The 16,202-nt window shown below is 44.6% G+C and overlaps 1 protein-coding gene across 2 annotated transcripts in view; it reads left to right on the plus strand.

Annotated features, from left to right (window-relative positions):
* Positions 1–4,584: 4,584 nt before the first annotated feature.
* The window catches only part of LOC311580532 (uncharacterized protein), a 283,282-nt gene continuing 271,664 nt past the window's right edge, over positions 4,585–16,202 (plus strand). The window contains exons 1-3 of one of the 2 annotated variants that reach the window (XR_014773496.1): positions 4,585–4,678; positions 4,852–4,952; positions 6,251–6,413. The gene's annotated coding sequence lies outside the window, so the exon portion shown is untranslated. Of the gene's footprint in view, positions 4,679–4,851; positions 4,953–5,500; positions 5,562–6,250; positions 6,414–16,202 lie in introns of those variants that run through there. The other variant, XM_084752189.1, reaches the window with a different exon arrangement.

Genomic DNA, 16,202 nt, shown 5'->3' on the forward strand with positions numbered 1-16,202 from the left:
GTTCCTGAAGGCAGAAACTGAAGCAGAGACCAGGGAGAGATGCTGCTTCCTGACTTGCTCATCTGCATTCTGTTAGCCCCAGGAGCCTTCCACCTCAAACACTAAATAATAAGAAGCTCATAGACTTGCCTACAGGCCAATCTGATGGAGGCATTTCCTCAATCGAGGAACTTATGCCAAGTTGACAAAAACTTAAACCTGAACACCCATGCTTCTGTAAGCAAAACCTCGTCTATACTCTGTAAGTAGCTTACCCTATCCCAAAGCCATTGGTTCAGCAAACTAGACTCGGGTGGAATCACACCTTTGGGCTGTGTCTTAGGTGAGCTTTTGTCCGCATCTCTCTTAGACAGTGTGTTGCGGGAACCCACGGTTGAACCGACTTTCCCTCTCCTGCATCTCTGGGATGCTTCGGCTCTTGTACTAGACTGGCTCTCTCTTCTCAGAGGAAATTTTATCTCCAGTTTCATTGACATGCCTCAAGACAGGTCACAGTTGTGGTCCTGAAGATCTTTATAGACTGATTGTCTTTGAGTCTAGATTATCTCGGACTGGGGTCATAGATTCTTTCTACTTAGAATGTTCTAGCTTTTTATTTATTTGTTTTGTGTTTTATTATTATGAGTCTCTCTCTCTCTCTCTCTCTCTCTCTCTCTCTCTCTCTCTCTCTCTCTCTCTCTGTGTGTGTGTGTGTGTGTGTGTGTGTGTGAAGGTCAGAGGACCATTTTGTGAAGTCAGTTCTCTTCTTTCACTCCTTCCATAGGTTCTGGGCATTGAACTCAGGTCCTATGACTTGCTCTGCTAGCACCTTTGCCTTCTGAGCCATCTTGCTGGCCCTGGGTTTTTACTTAAACTTGGTCTTCAGGGTCCAGCACTGTAATCTAAGTAGGATGGCATCTTTTGCTAGATGATGGAGAAACGAGGTGCCAGACAGTCTAGCAGTGGTGCAGTGTGGGACACAGAAGTTCCAATAACCAGCAGCTCCTAACTAGTTATACTATTTTATTGTTGCTATAGCTACTGTAGGTGAAAATCTGCCACTGTAGGCAGGGGCTCATCACTGTTGTCACCTATGAATTGTCTTGGCTAGACATAGCAATTTTAAGTATACCAGTCAGTGCATTTTGAGGGGAAGAGTGACAACAGAGTGACACATGAAACATCGCTGAGTGGATGAGGTGAAGCTTTCCAGGTAGGCACCTGACAACGTGTCTCACACTGGGCTACGGCGTGAGCCTGGGGGCTGTTAGCATCCCCTGCCTCCAGCTCATGTGACAGAATGGCCATGCACTCTGACATTTTCCTGTGTCTGTTTTTTTGGCAGGGGCGGGGGGATACTTAAACTCAGGGGCAGAAGGGTCGATGCTGAGATATTTATGCCCTTTTGATATCTGCTGCTTAAGCTGCTTGCTGACAAATTCAAATTAATCAAGGAGAATAAGTTGCCGACACCTGGTGGGTTTTGGTGCCTTTACTGTGGCATGTCACATCCTATAACTCACAGAAACACTTTTCGGAACTGTCTCTGTGAAGTCACCTTGGCCGTTGCCCCAGAGGTGTCGGTTAGGCTAACACCTCCCCCTTTTTCCCTCTTACTGTAAAGCTATTTTTAGGTATGAAATTAACTGTGCAGAAGTTCAGGTTAAAGAGATTTGTGTTTCTCTGCACTAAACTTAACTCTTGGCTTAAGAAAATAACAGCCAATTAAGTAGCTGGGTGGAACTTGAACTCTGGTCTTTCTCACACAGTCGTATGCTCCAGGAAATACAAGGCAAACAAAAAACCAACAGTCATAGTAATAAAACAATAATGAAAATTGGCAAGGGGTCTGATGATAGATTTTTTTTTTGTTCTAGTGACACTTGCATCTGTTATTATAGTGGCAGCATTCAGTAAGCTATTGGCTATGTATGACTAGATGTGAGTGACTGGTACAGAACAGAAACTTAATGGTGAGAGTCTCCTCCCTGGAGCTTCATTTACCCCATACCCCCTTTGTGGCACTTAGCTTTAGTAGTCAACTTGATGCAACCTAGAGTCACCTGGGAAGAGAATCTTAATGATTGGGTTGGCCCCTGGGCATGTCTGTGGTGAGATTATCTTACTTAAGTTAAGGTAGGAAGAGAGACCAGCCCACTGTGGGTGGCACTATTCCCTAAGCAGAGGGATCCTGGACTGTGAAAGAGAGGAGAAATTGAGCTGAGTCCAAGCAAGGCAGCAAGTAAACATGCTTGCATCCCACCCTGCTCTGCTTTTGTTTGAGGACATGATGTGACCAGCTGTCTTGTCACCTGGGATCATAAGCTAAAATACATCCACTCTACTCTAGGTTGCTTTGTTTTTTCCCCATCAGGGTGTTTTATCACAGCAACAGAAACTAAACTAAAATATCCTTGTACAACATCATTAAATGATATCAAAAGAAAGAAACACAAAACAAGCCACAGTGAAAGAGCATTAAGACAGAGATGAACCACGCTTTTGATTGCTTTGAGTCTTTGGTCAACATTACTAACATTTTGGACTCTGGACAGATTATGTTTAGTGGGAGTGACGTGACGTGCACTTGAGCTAACTTGGACTTGTTCGCGTAGTGGATGCAGGTTTCCCAGATAGGTGTGGAAGAAGTCCAGGCTTTCAAGGCCCAGTCCCACTGCCTCTTCAGTCACTCACAGGCTGCTAAGCGAAGCAAGGCAGAGGCTAGCCCAGTGGAAGAAGCTGCAGTTACAATGTGAAGAGACATGGAGAAAGGAGAGTGTTACAAATAACGTTTACTGAACTAGTTGACTTTCTGGGATCAACTGGAAAAAGAAAACGTGTGTAGCGTAATGTGACCATGGGATCTGCCTGTGTGTGGCATCCGCTGGAAGGAGAGAGTGGTTGAAGGAGTGCAAAGAATGGAGATTGACGATGGGAATTTCCCTGCTGGGTGGACTTGGGTAGAACAAGCTGGAAGCCTTATGCTTTATCCTAAGGTCCCTGAAGCGTTGTCAATCTGGTCTTTTTCTAGATCCAGTCATAGGTAGAAAGAGAGGTGCTTCTCGCGCATTTCTGTTGGCGTATATAGTAATGCCTTGAGAAGGGAGGGACACAGTGGCAATATCTTGTGGCGGTAAGGGACATGGTGTTTATTGTCTACTAATTCTTGATTCCTGTCCCTGCCAGTTCTGAGCTGGCTCCGGGTCGACAGCCCTGTGGAGGGCTCCCCGTGTCAGCAGAGAACAATACTTCTTGCCCTCCGGGGTGGGCATTTCCCCACAGAGAACCTCTCGTTAGCTCCATTTTGGAGTTGGGTGACCCCTCTGGGAGTTGGTAAAAGCTTCAAATGATCCATCTATATTCTCCTTGCTTGTTCTGTTTGAGTTTCAACTTTGTTTTCCAGCTGTGAAAAACATATGTATGGATGGCAGTAATTGGGAATTTAATAATTTTTTTGATGTTTCTTGTGGTGTTTGGGAAATCCACTGAGAACAAGATGTATTTTTCTTCAATGTTTCCCTCTTCTGTGCTGAAACTGTCTGTGCTAAAACTACATGGGGGTTTTATTTTCTCTTGCTCTCTCTCTTTCTCTCTCTCTCTCTCATAAGGCAGGCTAACTTTGAAGATATTTCCTTTTAGAGGGGATGGCTATTGGTTCTTTATTTTCTCTTTTTGTTTTTATTGCTAGAGTGTCCTGTGCAATTTTTTTCCAGGTCATTTTTGAAATAAAATATCCATGGGGAAGAAAACACCAGAGCCAGAGCTTCAAACACGAGTGCTGTCTCCTGTGAGAGTAGGCCTTGAGCTTCTAGCGGATGCTTGCATTTTTCACTCCATGTTATTTGATTACGGGGTCATCAAAATGACACTAGCTCTATTGTACTGCCTCCCAAAAGCTTGAGAGTAACAGAAAAATTGCGAACCGTGCCATTATCACATCCTGGGAGCTCCCACCTCACCTCTGAGGGAATCTGTGCAGCACACTGGGAAGTTTTGGAAGGAGTGGGCGACTTCTCTGAATTGCTCACAGGAGACACGTGACATTGTGCCACTCAGGGATGCTGTCTGTGGGTTTTGGGGTGGGACAAATAATCTGCATCTTTCCAGTTATGCCCTTCCCCTCCCCATCTACCAAATGAGCAGTGTGATGGCTGATCCTCATTGTTAGCTTGCTGGATTTGGACTCCCCTAGGAGATACACCTCAGCTGTGTCCGTGAGAGTGTTTCTGCAGACGTTCACTGAGGTCAATCTGAGATATGAAGTGGGCAGCACTTAGCCATGGCTTGGGGTCCCAGACTGAGTAAAGAGGAAACAAAAGGAGAACACACGAATGCTAGCATTCATCTTTCTCTGTGTCCTGACTGTGGATGCAATGAGACTGGTTGCCTCATTCTCCTACCATCATGAACGAACTGTTTCCCCTCAAACAGTAAGCCAAAATAAATCATCGCTCTGGACCCAAGAATTTGCATCTTAACACAGTTTACAGATAGGGAGACTGACGCTCAGAGCCACAGTGGGATGCCCAAGTTCTGTAGAGGCCCATTGTTATCCTTGAACCTGGGCCTGGGCTGCTTGCTGTCTTCTCCAGCTCTTTCCTGCGCTCCGTGGATCAGCCTTCTGGACCCCACAAGAGGCCAGCCACCAGCAATGCTTTCCCGCCCTTCTCCTCTGCCGAATGGTGGCATTTCTGCTGTGGTATGCAGAAGTGGACAGTCCCTGGAGTCTGGAACACTGGCCTGAGCTAATTTTATACTTTGATGGGGTCATTGAAGGGAGTCCCAGTGTCCACTTTGGAACCTTCTATGAAATAGCTTAGCCCAGATGTCTCCTCAAAGGGGCAGCAGCTGGACGATTGTTTCCTCTCACAGGCAGAGCTTCGATTGTCATGCAGTGCCATCTCTGTGCAAGGGTAAATTTGACTCCTCTACTTTGGAATTATCCTGTGGTAAGAGAATTCTCAGACTCACAGGTACGTGGATAATTAGGACTCTTGTTAATCATCCTCTGTCCCTCTCCCCTCCCCCACCCCCTAGCAACGAGATTCACACAGATTAATTACTGCCTGCTATAAATAAATGCAGAGAAAAGCAATCTGCATAGGAGAGGCAGAGGGTAACTGTCATTTAATATAGCACAGCTTTCCGCACACCTGTTCTCCCCTCGCCATCACCATGGAAACCACACTTTATAAGAGAAGCTATGCATAATTAGCATGGATGGAGGTCTATATCAATCAGAATAATTTGGAAGAATACTAAAAGCCCAAAGGAGCAAAACTACTTGTCTCAGTAGGAAGGGATCAGATCTCTACTGTGTGGTAAATTGAGGAGGCAGTTACCACAGGAAATCAGCAAAACCAGAGATTCTGGGTCAGCTGAAAAATGGGGAGGCAGCCTGCCTGCGCAGGAGAGAGAGAGAGAGAGAGAGAGAGAGAGAGAGAGAGAGAGAGAGAGAGAGAGAGAGAGAGAGAGAGAGAGAGAGAGAACCTTGTTGTTGAGCTTGCTTTTTCTTTTTAAGTGCTATTTAGGTCTGCACGAAGGAAACACGAGCCAAACAAACCAGATGCATACGTGGCTAGGTATCGGTGCTGGGACTGCAGGATTCTCACTTCTGAGTGTGGGTGCTTGTGCCCACAGGGGGCCTCTGTTTCATTGCTGGCCATGGGACTAGGGTGGGGCGCAACGGCAAGAGGGCTCGGTGCTGTGCGTAACGTTTCTCTAAGGAACCGTGGATGCTTCCCATCGGGTATGGGCCTTTTGGAGGCTTGGAATCACCAAGTTGCTTTCGAGTGTGGGAAAGGATCTTAGAATATTCTCATGCCCTCGTTTTGGGGGGGTGAGGAAAGGGAGTCACAGAGATAAGAAACGAGCCTGAGGTTTCAAAGCCAGTTGGTGGCTTTTCTGAGACCAGGGCTCAACATGGCTTCTCCTGCGCTATGTTGGCTGGGTCACAGGGCCAGAACACGGTCATACTCATCTAAGACAGGAGCGCATAGGTCCTTTTTTAGACTCCGGTAGACACTTAGCACCAGGCAGACACAGGCCTTTCAAGTCTTTAATGGGTTCCCTTCTCAGGTAGATGCGTGTCACACGGTTAAGGCCACCATCCACTTTTGGTAATAGGATAATAGTAAGCTCAGCACACACAAAATTTCCTGTAAATTGTAAAGTTTCCAGCAGGCGCTAGGGATCATTGCTCATATTAATGAACATCTATTTACTCAACAGGCATGCATCGCCAGCGTGGTGTGTGTGGTCTCTATTGCAGGTGCTGCGTGTGGGGCGTCACGCTCCGCTCTTGAAGACTCTGTGGTCTATTGGAAAAACAAGAGATCCTAGTCCAAGAACAAATGGGCAACATTTTAGATAGCCATAAAGTACCTGGATGGAAGTGGGTAGCCCTCGGACCAGGGACCGAGCCAGGACTTTGGAATGTATCCTCGCTGCTAAAACTGAAGCAATCAGAGGTCTTAGGTGGGGAAGCGATGTGGGTGGGGCAGCTGCTCTGGGGGCGGTTCTGGCTGCCCATCAGTTTGGTTCTCCCAGCAAGGTAAGGGTTTGTAGGCCAGGTACAGAGCCGCTGGTCCTAATGCACCATAGGTGCTGTTCTATGCTTCATCTCTTTGTGGTACTGCTAGCAACTGAGATAATGAAAGGGAGACTAACATCAATGCAAAGGGAAGAACAGTAAACATTTATAAACCAGCTCTCACCAATGTACCTGGTGTTATGCAAATTGCTGTGTGATGTTTAACTCATTAGCTCTTCAAAACATAGAAACTATCATTAAGTTGATTTTGCAGATGAGAAAACTAAGGGGGAGAGATTAAGGGTTTTTCTTTCCCAAGGTCAAATACCTAATTGAATGATGGTGCTTAGAGTTGAAACCAAAACCTGTTTATGCCATTAACCTCTGTGCTAATTTGATGAATCACTAGTGTCAGCATGTTAATAGAGAAGGCTTAATTTCTACAGTTTGCACATTAAGAGAAGCAAGAAACAGAAAATACCATTGCAGTATGTCTTTCATGTGCAGAAAAATATGCAAGATGCAATAATCTCCAAAAATCTGCCCAAATTTTACCACTCAAATTCTCACTGGAATTAGAATTCTTGCAATGATGTGGCGAAACAGATCTGCTCTCCATCTTTGGGGTTGAGGAGAGGGCAATTCAGAGAAATTAGATAACAATGTGGGACCTTCGGCTCACAGTGTTTCACAAAAGTATAAGACACCTTTCAGGCCATCAGGCAGAGGTCCAGGGTGACTACAGGCCCTGGGTGGCCTGCCCTTGGCCACTGGTAGCATCTCTTATGTAGAGATGGGGGTCTCATGTATTCTTGGTTGGTCTTGAACTTGCAATGTGTCAAGGATGACCTTGAGCCCTGGATCCTCCTTCTTTCCACCTCTTGAGTGCTGGGATTACAGGTGTGTGCCACTGCACCTGGTTTAAGTGGCGCTTTCTGCAAGTTAGGTAACCACTGTACCAAGTTATAGCCCCAGCCTGTGGTGGCCTCCATAGAGGCTTTTCGGGGGGGTGGGGGTGGACCTGAAGGCTCGCACATAGTGGCGCCTCAGTGTGTATTCCCCAACATTTCTAAGGAACTCAATCGCTGTGTCACGATGCCGTGCTTTGTCTTCTTCAGCAGACTTAAAACAGGCACATCCTCCTACTTGGGGGTGCTTGACAGGAGGATCCCACTCAGATTGCTTCTTTGTAGCTTGGGCTTTTGCTTGCTGGCCTGTTACAGTGTCCTTGAGCTCTCTCGCTCCACTTCTGTCACCTGGCATCCTTTGATATTGATCTGCAATTCCTATCTAAGGCTGCCTTTGCCCAGCTTACCAGGTATTAGAATGCAATAAAGATTTATCCTTTGCCAGGGAACTGTAGGTGTATCCTTTCCCCACTTGAGCCCCGCCTGTCAGGGTCTTTCCTGCCTGCCCCCTCCTTGAGGATCATCTACCTGACCAGTTTTACCTTTGCTGTGTATTGTTTTCATTTGATGGTTGAATTACTAATACCTCCATCCCTTGCTAATTCAGTTGTCAAGGGCCTGGTGGTGGAAAATTGAAGTTTTTCAGGAGTATAATGCAGGCTGCTCTAAGAAAGATGAGCAAGGAGGACAAGGGACAAGCCCAGGGGGGCAGATCTCAGTGTGTTTGTAAAAGTTAAGGTGAGTCCTTTGCCCTGTTCTACTTCTTGGGGACAAGTGAGTGTTTGTGCCTCAGAACAGCCTGTCACACTATTCTGGTTAGCTTTCGTTGTCAACTCTGCACAATCTAGAGTCACCTTGGAACTTCAACACAAGAGTTGCTTTGATAAGATTGGCCCTGTGGCCATGTCTGTAAGGGATTGTCTTGATTGCTACTTGATGCAGGAGGCCCCAGCCCACTGTGGGCAGCACCATTCCTAGGCAGGTGCTGCCAGGATGTATATAAAAAGGTCGCTGAAGCTAAGCCATCGAGGAAGCCAGCATACAGCCTTCCTCCATGCTTTCTGCTTTGTTTCCTGCCTCAGTCCCCCCACCCCATTGACTCCCCCCAGTGATGGACTGGGACTTGGAAATATAAGCTGCAATAAACCCCCTTTCCTGCCAGGATGCACTTGGTTATGGACTTTATCACAACAATAGAAAAACAAAGTAGAAGTCACACGGACCCACGGTGCATGCTGGGCCAGGGTTTCTCCAGACACACACCTTCATGAGTGGCTAGGACACAACTTATCTGTCTCGTTTAGCCTTCGCTACAGGAGATTTTCCCCCAGTACTGGTCTTAAAGAGCAACAACTTATTTGGCTCTTGTTTTGCAGGGATGGTTCTTCTGACCTAGGCTAGGATTCGTGGGATTTGCTCTGTGGTCATCTGGTGGGTCATCTGGGGACATGACCAGTTTACATGACCTCACTCACATATCTGACCATTGGTCAGCCGTTGGCTGTGGCCATTGTAGTGACTCAGCAATGTGACCTCATCTTCTACCAGGTGGGTCTGGCTGGTTCACAGGGCAGCAGGAAGCCGAGCATAGGTAGGGAGTCAGCCTCATCAAGCAACTGCTTGATTGTCTGCTGTGTCAGTTACTTCGGCCTTATTTTCTGAGCCAGTGTGATGGACGGGTGATAACAAAGGCACGTGTGAGCTAACTGGCTGTTATTGGAGTTGATCCCTACACCATCTTTTCAGTTCAAACTTGCAAAGGACAATTGTCCCTAGGGGATGTAAATAGCTCATTCTGTCAAGATGACCAGTAGAGGCAGAGCCAAAAGTACCTGCCTAGCATGTACGAGACCATGGCTAGCACCCCATAAAACTGAGCGTGTGTGATAGGAAATGTTGTCTGTTGATTTGACACTGTCTGGAATCACCCAGGAGACAAGCCTCCAGGCACTGTGAAAGATTATCTAGATTGGATTAGCCTCTGGGTATACATAGGAGAGAGTGCCTTGAGGTGGGAGGACCCGCGCTCAAAGAGTGAGGGGCGATTCTGTGGCCTGGGATCTTAGACTACATAGGAGGGAGTAAGCTAGGACAAGTACTTATTATTATTTTCTTAAGTCACTTCCACCCCCATCCCCGACCCCCAAGATAGGGTTTCCTTGTGTAATAGCCCTGGCTGTCCTGGAACTCTCTCTGTGGACCAGGCTGGCTTCAAACTCATAGTGTTCTGCCTGTCATCTGCCTCCTGAGTGCTGGGATTAAAGGTGTGCACCACCACGCCTGGCTTCTTAAGTCACTTTTGTCAGAGGTGTGTGTGTGTATGTGTGTGTGTGTGTGTGTGTGTGTGTGTGTGTGTGTGTGTGTGTGTGTCAGCAACAGAAAAAGCAACTTAGATGTTGTGGTGGTGCTTTCTTACCTGGGAGGTAGAGGCAGAATCAAGGTCATTCTCAACTGTATGGTGAGTCTGAGGGCCACTTGAACTACATGTGTTTGAACACACCTTAGGTTAGTAGAAAGCCAGACTAATGGAGATGACTGACTGTAGGATAGTTCCTAAGATCTCAAAATTGACATCTAATTTTGAGTACTTTGAGCATTGTGTAGAAATTCATATCAGAAATAACTGCTCTGCTCTTTCATCTCATTATTGGTCAGTATTCTTCTAAAGCACTCTTTTCCCCTAACACCGCCTGTGTGCAGAAGCTGGGCCCCTCTCCATCAGACGGCAGCTTCTCCAGCATAACCCCATCCTACAAATGCGTTTCTTTTACAGTAAATGCGTAAACATGATGACGAGAGTTGGGGATGTAGCTCAGTGGTACAGTAGGGCTATTTAGAATGCGAAAGGCCCTATGCTCAGTGTCCAGCAATGAAAAAGAAAGTGATGGTTTGATCTGGGATGAAGGGGGTGAGCTGTCTTTTCTCAAATGGCTATACTGGTAACATGCTGGGTCCCATCAACCTATTGTTTAAGCATAATTTCTTTCAAAGTGATCAATCTGACTTTGAAACTGGAGTGGTTATTTTTTATGGATACCATAAGAAATGGTAATTTTTAAAAACACCATCAAGACATAGTACGAACCTAAACATTCCTCCGTACCAGGATCTTCCCAGTGGCTTCTTTGGTTAAGGTGAGCACGAAAGATTGATTTTATGTTTATTCCTTTGACTTTTATATCAGTTATATATTTGTACCATTGTATGGAATATGGTTACTTATACATGTACATGAATAAAATATGTTTAATAAGCATGCATAAAATATATGAACTTAAAAACTGTTCCCTGGTGGAGCATTATAGTCTTGGTTGAAATATCTAAGTGACTTTCAAAAGAAGTCATTAGTTCCACTTCAGGGTATTTTGTGTCTGCAGAGGAGGTCACGCTACACACAACTATGATTCTTAATTTTTTGTTATTGTTTTATAAGGCCCCTGAGAATTCTGGTAACTTTTGTGAATAGGATAGAACAAATTAGAAGCAAAACAAAACTGTTGAACTTGTTCCCAGAGAGGCAGACAAATCTTTCAGTTCTATCATGTTATAAACTTTTCTCTTTCCATATCATATACATATGATATATATATATATATATACATATATGTATGTATGTATATACATGTGTGTATATATAAACACACACACACACAAACACACACACACTCTAAAAGGGGGGGGGGTTAATCTAGTTTCTTTTCTGTTGCCGTGATGGGACCTTCTGACCCAAAGCAACCTGAGGAGGAAGGGGTTTGTTTAATTTACACATCTGGATCATGTGCCGTCATTGAGGAGTGTCAAGGCAGAAACCCAAAGTAGGAACCTGAAGCAGGAACAGTGGAGAAGTGCTGCTTGCTTAGCTAGCTACCATATACACTTCAGGACCACCTGCCGAGGGAATGGTGCTGCCCACAATGGCTTGGACCCTCTTACACAAAAAACCAAACAAGATGACCTTCCACAAGCTTGTCTATAGACCTATTTGGAGAAGACACTCAGTTGAGACTGTTTAGGTGATTCTAGGCTGTGTCAAGTTGACAATTAAACCTGACTAGGGTGGGGACCTCGAGACTTTTGGCAGACTGTAAAACTGTTTCTTATCATCTGTTTTTGAAGTGTCTAGCCTTTAGTAACTCCCCAATGAAGAGATGAGGTCCCTTTCTCCACCCCTGCACACGCCCTGGCCCCTGACCTTCTTTGCTAATAGCATTTGGGGAAAACAATGATTGCTACCTCTACGGCTTAGCTGTGTAAGATCTGGTTCACTTTCCTATCTCTCCTAAGAGTCCATCTTCTGCTTTTGTGGTTGCCCCCAAGTCAGATTGATGGAGGATAGTGAGAGAATGTGACCTGGTACTAAGATGCTGTGTGAGTGCCTCAGATGAGTTACCAAAGATGACCAGAGCTCTTTGGGGTTGCCACTGATGCTGCTTAGCTGATGGGGAGCCCAGTTAAGTCAGAGAGGCATGGCTCAGGTCTTCAGAATCATTACAAACTCATAGGTAGCAGCAAAAACTTGGTCATAACCCAGGAAGTGTTAGGATAGCTTTCCATAGGATAATTCATAACAGGTATAGGAGGTATTGCAGAAAGTGAGTTCTGTGAGACAAGACATAATGCCTGATTCCAATGGTACCACAAGCACCTAGAACATGAAAACCGTTTATTGTGAAATGTTTATAAAATGCATGAGCATGATATATGGACTTTGCTTGGCTTCCTGGGATATAGGAATTATCTGCTACCTGGCATGCCACATGCTGGCTGGGTACTGCACCGCCATCTTGTAGAATGTGCAGTAAGCTGAGCTAAAGTCTTGAGCGCCCATATCTTTATTAGATGTAGGTTGTCAGGGATGAGCATCATTTCATTCCTCTTCTCCCTAGGAAGGGGAATCATTCACTCTTCCCCATTGCCACGTGCTGAGCTACCTCCCTGGAGACCTGCCTACTCTAATCTAGGCTTATGATATAACTTGTTCTGGCTAATTCGATGTGGGCAGAAGGGATGTATACCACAGCCAGTCAGAGGTCCTGAAAGGTCCTGCCCATTTCCCAGTTCTCACTCCCTTTTGTCACAAGGCTCGGCAGCCTTTAATAAAGGGAGCAGATACCCCAACTGAGTCCAGGAAGAAAACTGGCAGTGTAGGGCCATACTAGCTGACTACCTCCATGTGAGAAAAGAAAATTATGGTGGCGAGATTTGGTGACTGGGTGTCTTCCTACCTTTTTTCTCTTTACCTTTAGACTTCTTTTGTAAGGAACAAAACACATCTGTCTTGTTTGAGATGCTGATTTGTGTTTTCTGTTACTCACGACCAAATTGAATTGTAAAAATTCTTTGACAGTTTCATACATGTAGATAATGAATTTTAGTTGTTTTTCACTCCTCATTACTCTCTCATACCCTCTTCTTCTCCCACTGAAACCTTTCCTAATAATCTCCCTTCTACTTTCAAATCTTGTGTGTGTGTATGTGTGTGTGTGTGTGTGTGTATGTGTGTGAGTGCATGTGTAATGTGCATGTGTGTATATGTGTGTGAGTGCATGTATTTGTACATGTGTGTATGTATGTGTGTGTGTAAGTATGTGTATCTCACTGAGTTTAATTAAAGTTATTTGCATTAGCATGAGTGTGGATTTTTTTTTTACTGGAGCATGAGCAACATATGTTGTACTAGCTGGTTCTGTGTGTCAACTTGACACAAGCTAGAGTCGTCAGAGAGGACGGAACCTCAGTTGAGGAAATGGCTTCATGAGATAGATCCAGCCTATAAGGCATTTTTCTCAATTAGTGATCAATGGGGGAGGACCCAGGCTATTGTGGTTAGTGCTATGTTTGGGTTGGTGGTCCTGGATTTTGTAAGAAAGCAAGCTAAATCCTAGCACTTGGGAGGCAGAGGCAGGTGGATGTCTGTGAGTTTGAGGCTGGCTTGAGCCACAGGCACGTTCCAGTACATCCAGGGCTACACAGAGAAACCCTGTCTCAAAAAAACCAAAAGGAGGAGGAGGAGGAACAGAAGGAGGAGGAGGAGGAGGAGGAGGAGGAGGAGGAGGAGGAGGAGGAGGAAAGCAAGCAAGCAAACAAGCAATCAAAGCAAGCCATTTGAAGCAAGCCAGTAAGCAGTAAGCAGCACCCCTCCATGGTCTCTGCATCAGCTCCTGCCCACAAGTTCCTGTCCTGTTTGACTTCATTTCCTGACTTCCTTCCGTGATGAACAGCAATATAGAAGTATAAGCCAAATAAACACTTTCCTCTCCAGCTAGTTTGTTGGTTGTGACGTTCTGGTGCAGCAATAGGAACCCTGACTAGGACAGTTGTCTACAAGTATCTTTGGCAGTGTCTGCACCACTGAAGACAATTACTTGCCCTCCCTCAGCGACCATCAGCTGCCAAGAGTCCCTCTGGGAGGAACATGGCCTCATGAGTCTCTTCCCAATCCTGGTAAAATTGCCTCTTCTCTCTCTGCATTGCCCCTTAAGTAGCCTTCCTTTCTTGTCTCTTCTTATAAGAGTTAGGCATATCCTTTGATTTGTCACCATTTCTGCCACTCAATTAGACATCACTTTCAAACATGGGTGCTTCCTTCTACAAACTTTACCTTCATTGATTGGGATTAAAGGCATGTACCATTATGCCTGCTCCTAAGGTCTTCTTTGCCTGACACTTGCTCTATACCAGGCCGCCCTTGAACTCAGATCCACTTGCCTCTGTCTTCTGGGTTAAAGGCGTGTTTGTATTCCAGCTGGGTCACACAGACCTAGAAGGTCTTTGGATGTGATCTCTTGCCAGAGCAGCCATGTTCTGAATTAACATTCCTCTACATAGATAAGGCTGAATAGTATGGTAGCAGCCACTTTGTGGAGTACCTCTGAGGCTACGGCAAGTGATTTGGTCATTCTTTCAAGAGCATTGAGAAACCATTGGACATAATCTAATATAACCCAAACTATGGTTTGAAAGATAAGTGAATCAGCTGTATGGAAACAAATTGTAGTCCTTATGACCCAGAGATCCTGGGGCAGGAATTGCTTTATGGAATACATATGGATACATATATATTTTATAATCCAGGTCTGTACTCCATCTGGGATATTTTTCATAGTAAGGGTTAAGGCTTATCACTGAGCAGATGTGGATGCCTGCCTGACCCAGCACCATTGATTGAAAATGTCATTTTTCTTGCAGCTCTTCTATCACATAAACTCACTTGTACAGTATTTACTGTTGTATGTTTTAGGCTATTGTAATGTACTGGTCTGTCTTTCTCTCCCCGCACAAAGTCTGTGCTGTCTCCATTTACTGTCGTTTTTTTGGTATCCATTGTGTAAGTAGCTCAACTGTAAGACTCTCTTGGCTGTTCTCTTTAATCTCTTGTTTTTTAACATGTTTTAGAGTCAGTTCATTAATTTTCCTACATGTACAGACTCATGTGTGTGCACGCACATCTAATAAGGTGTAATTTTTTTTTAAAGCAGCACCCTCTACTGAGGCTTTGATCATGAGGGTCATGTTGGAGGAAATTGGGACTTGTCTTAGTTTCTTTTCCAATTGCTGTGATAAATAACTTGACAAAAGTCCACTTAAGACAGAAAAGGTTCCTTTGGCTCACAGGTTACAGCTATCGGTGCAGGGAAGTCAAGGTGGCAGGAGTTTGAAGCCATTGGTCACATCACATTTGGTCAATCTGAGCAATGAAGTAATGCATGTTTTCCCAGCTTACTATCTCTGCTCTTAAACAGCTCAGAAGCTCTTGCCTAGGGATTAGTGCTGCTCACTGTGGTCCTCCAGCCTTAATTAACCAGGCATGCTCCCAGGCCAACCTAATGTAGACACTCTCTCATTGAGCCCTTTCCCAGTGATTCTAGATTGTGTCAAGTTGACAATTAACAATTGTTAATTAACCACCATAGGATCTAGAAAGAATAGAAACTTCCAGTCTGTGAGCACAGAATATATATGTTTACTGAGACTATCTTTGGTTTTTTTCAATCATGTTTTGAACCTTCCTTCTAAAAGTCTCACATTACGTGTGTTTTAGATTTACTCCTGGATAGTTAATATTTGGGGTGCTATTGAAAATAGTCTTTTAAAAACTTTCTGGCATTACTTCTGAGTATTGATCTTTAGTAATATTGTTACATTGACTTGTTGATTATGAAGACTGTAGATTATTTCGAATCAATTTTGTGCATATGGTCATCTCATTTTCAGACTATGGAAATATTTTTCTTTCTAATATGTTTGGATTGTTTATTTTTTTCTTACTCAGCTGGTTAAAAATCTGTAGAATAATGACCAGGAGAAATGGATTTAACCTTGTGTCTTCTCAGACTTTTATTTGATGTGTGTGACATCAGTTCTCTGGGGCCTCTGATGATTAGCGACAGGAAAATCTCTCATGTGTTTGTTGTGCTTAAAACTGCTGGTTCATAACCTTTGCCCCACCCCCACTTTTGAGACAGGATCTTGTATCCAAGGTTGCTGTTTAGCTTGAGTTTTCTGTATAGTTGAGGATTGCATTGAATTTTTGATGCCCTTGCCTCAACCTCCAAAGTGCTGAGATTACAGGTATGATCCACTGTGCTGTGTTTCGTGTGGGATGGTGCTTGAACCAGGGCTTCATGCATGCTGAGCAGGCACTCTACAAGCTGAGCTACATCCCAACTTATCTAATTAAAGAAACGTCAGATGCATTTTAAAAGATGAAATGTAAGGAATTCTTAGATAATATGAATTATCTTCCTTTTCTTTTATCATATATAGCAATATTTTTCAATTTG

Source organism: Acomys minous, assembly GCF_964271855.1.
Source record: "Acomys minous genome assembly, chromosome: 13".
In the NCBI taxonomy this organism is placed as follows: Eukaryota; Metazoa; Chordata; class Mammalia; order Rodentia; family Muridae; genus Acomys; species Acomys minous.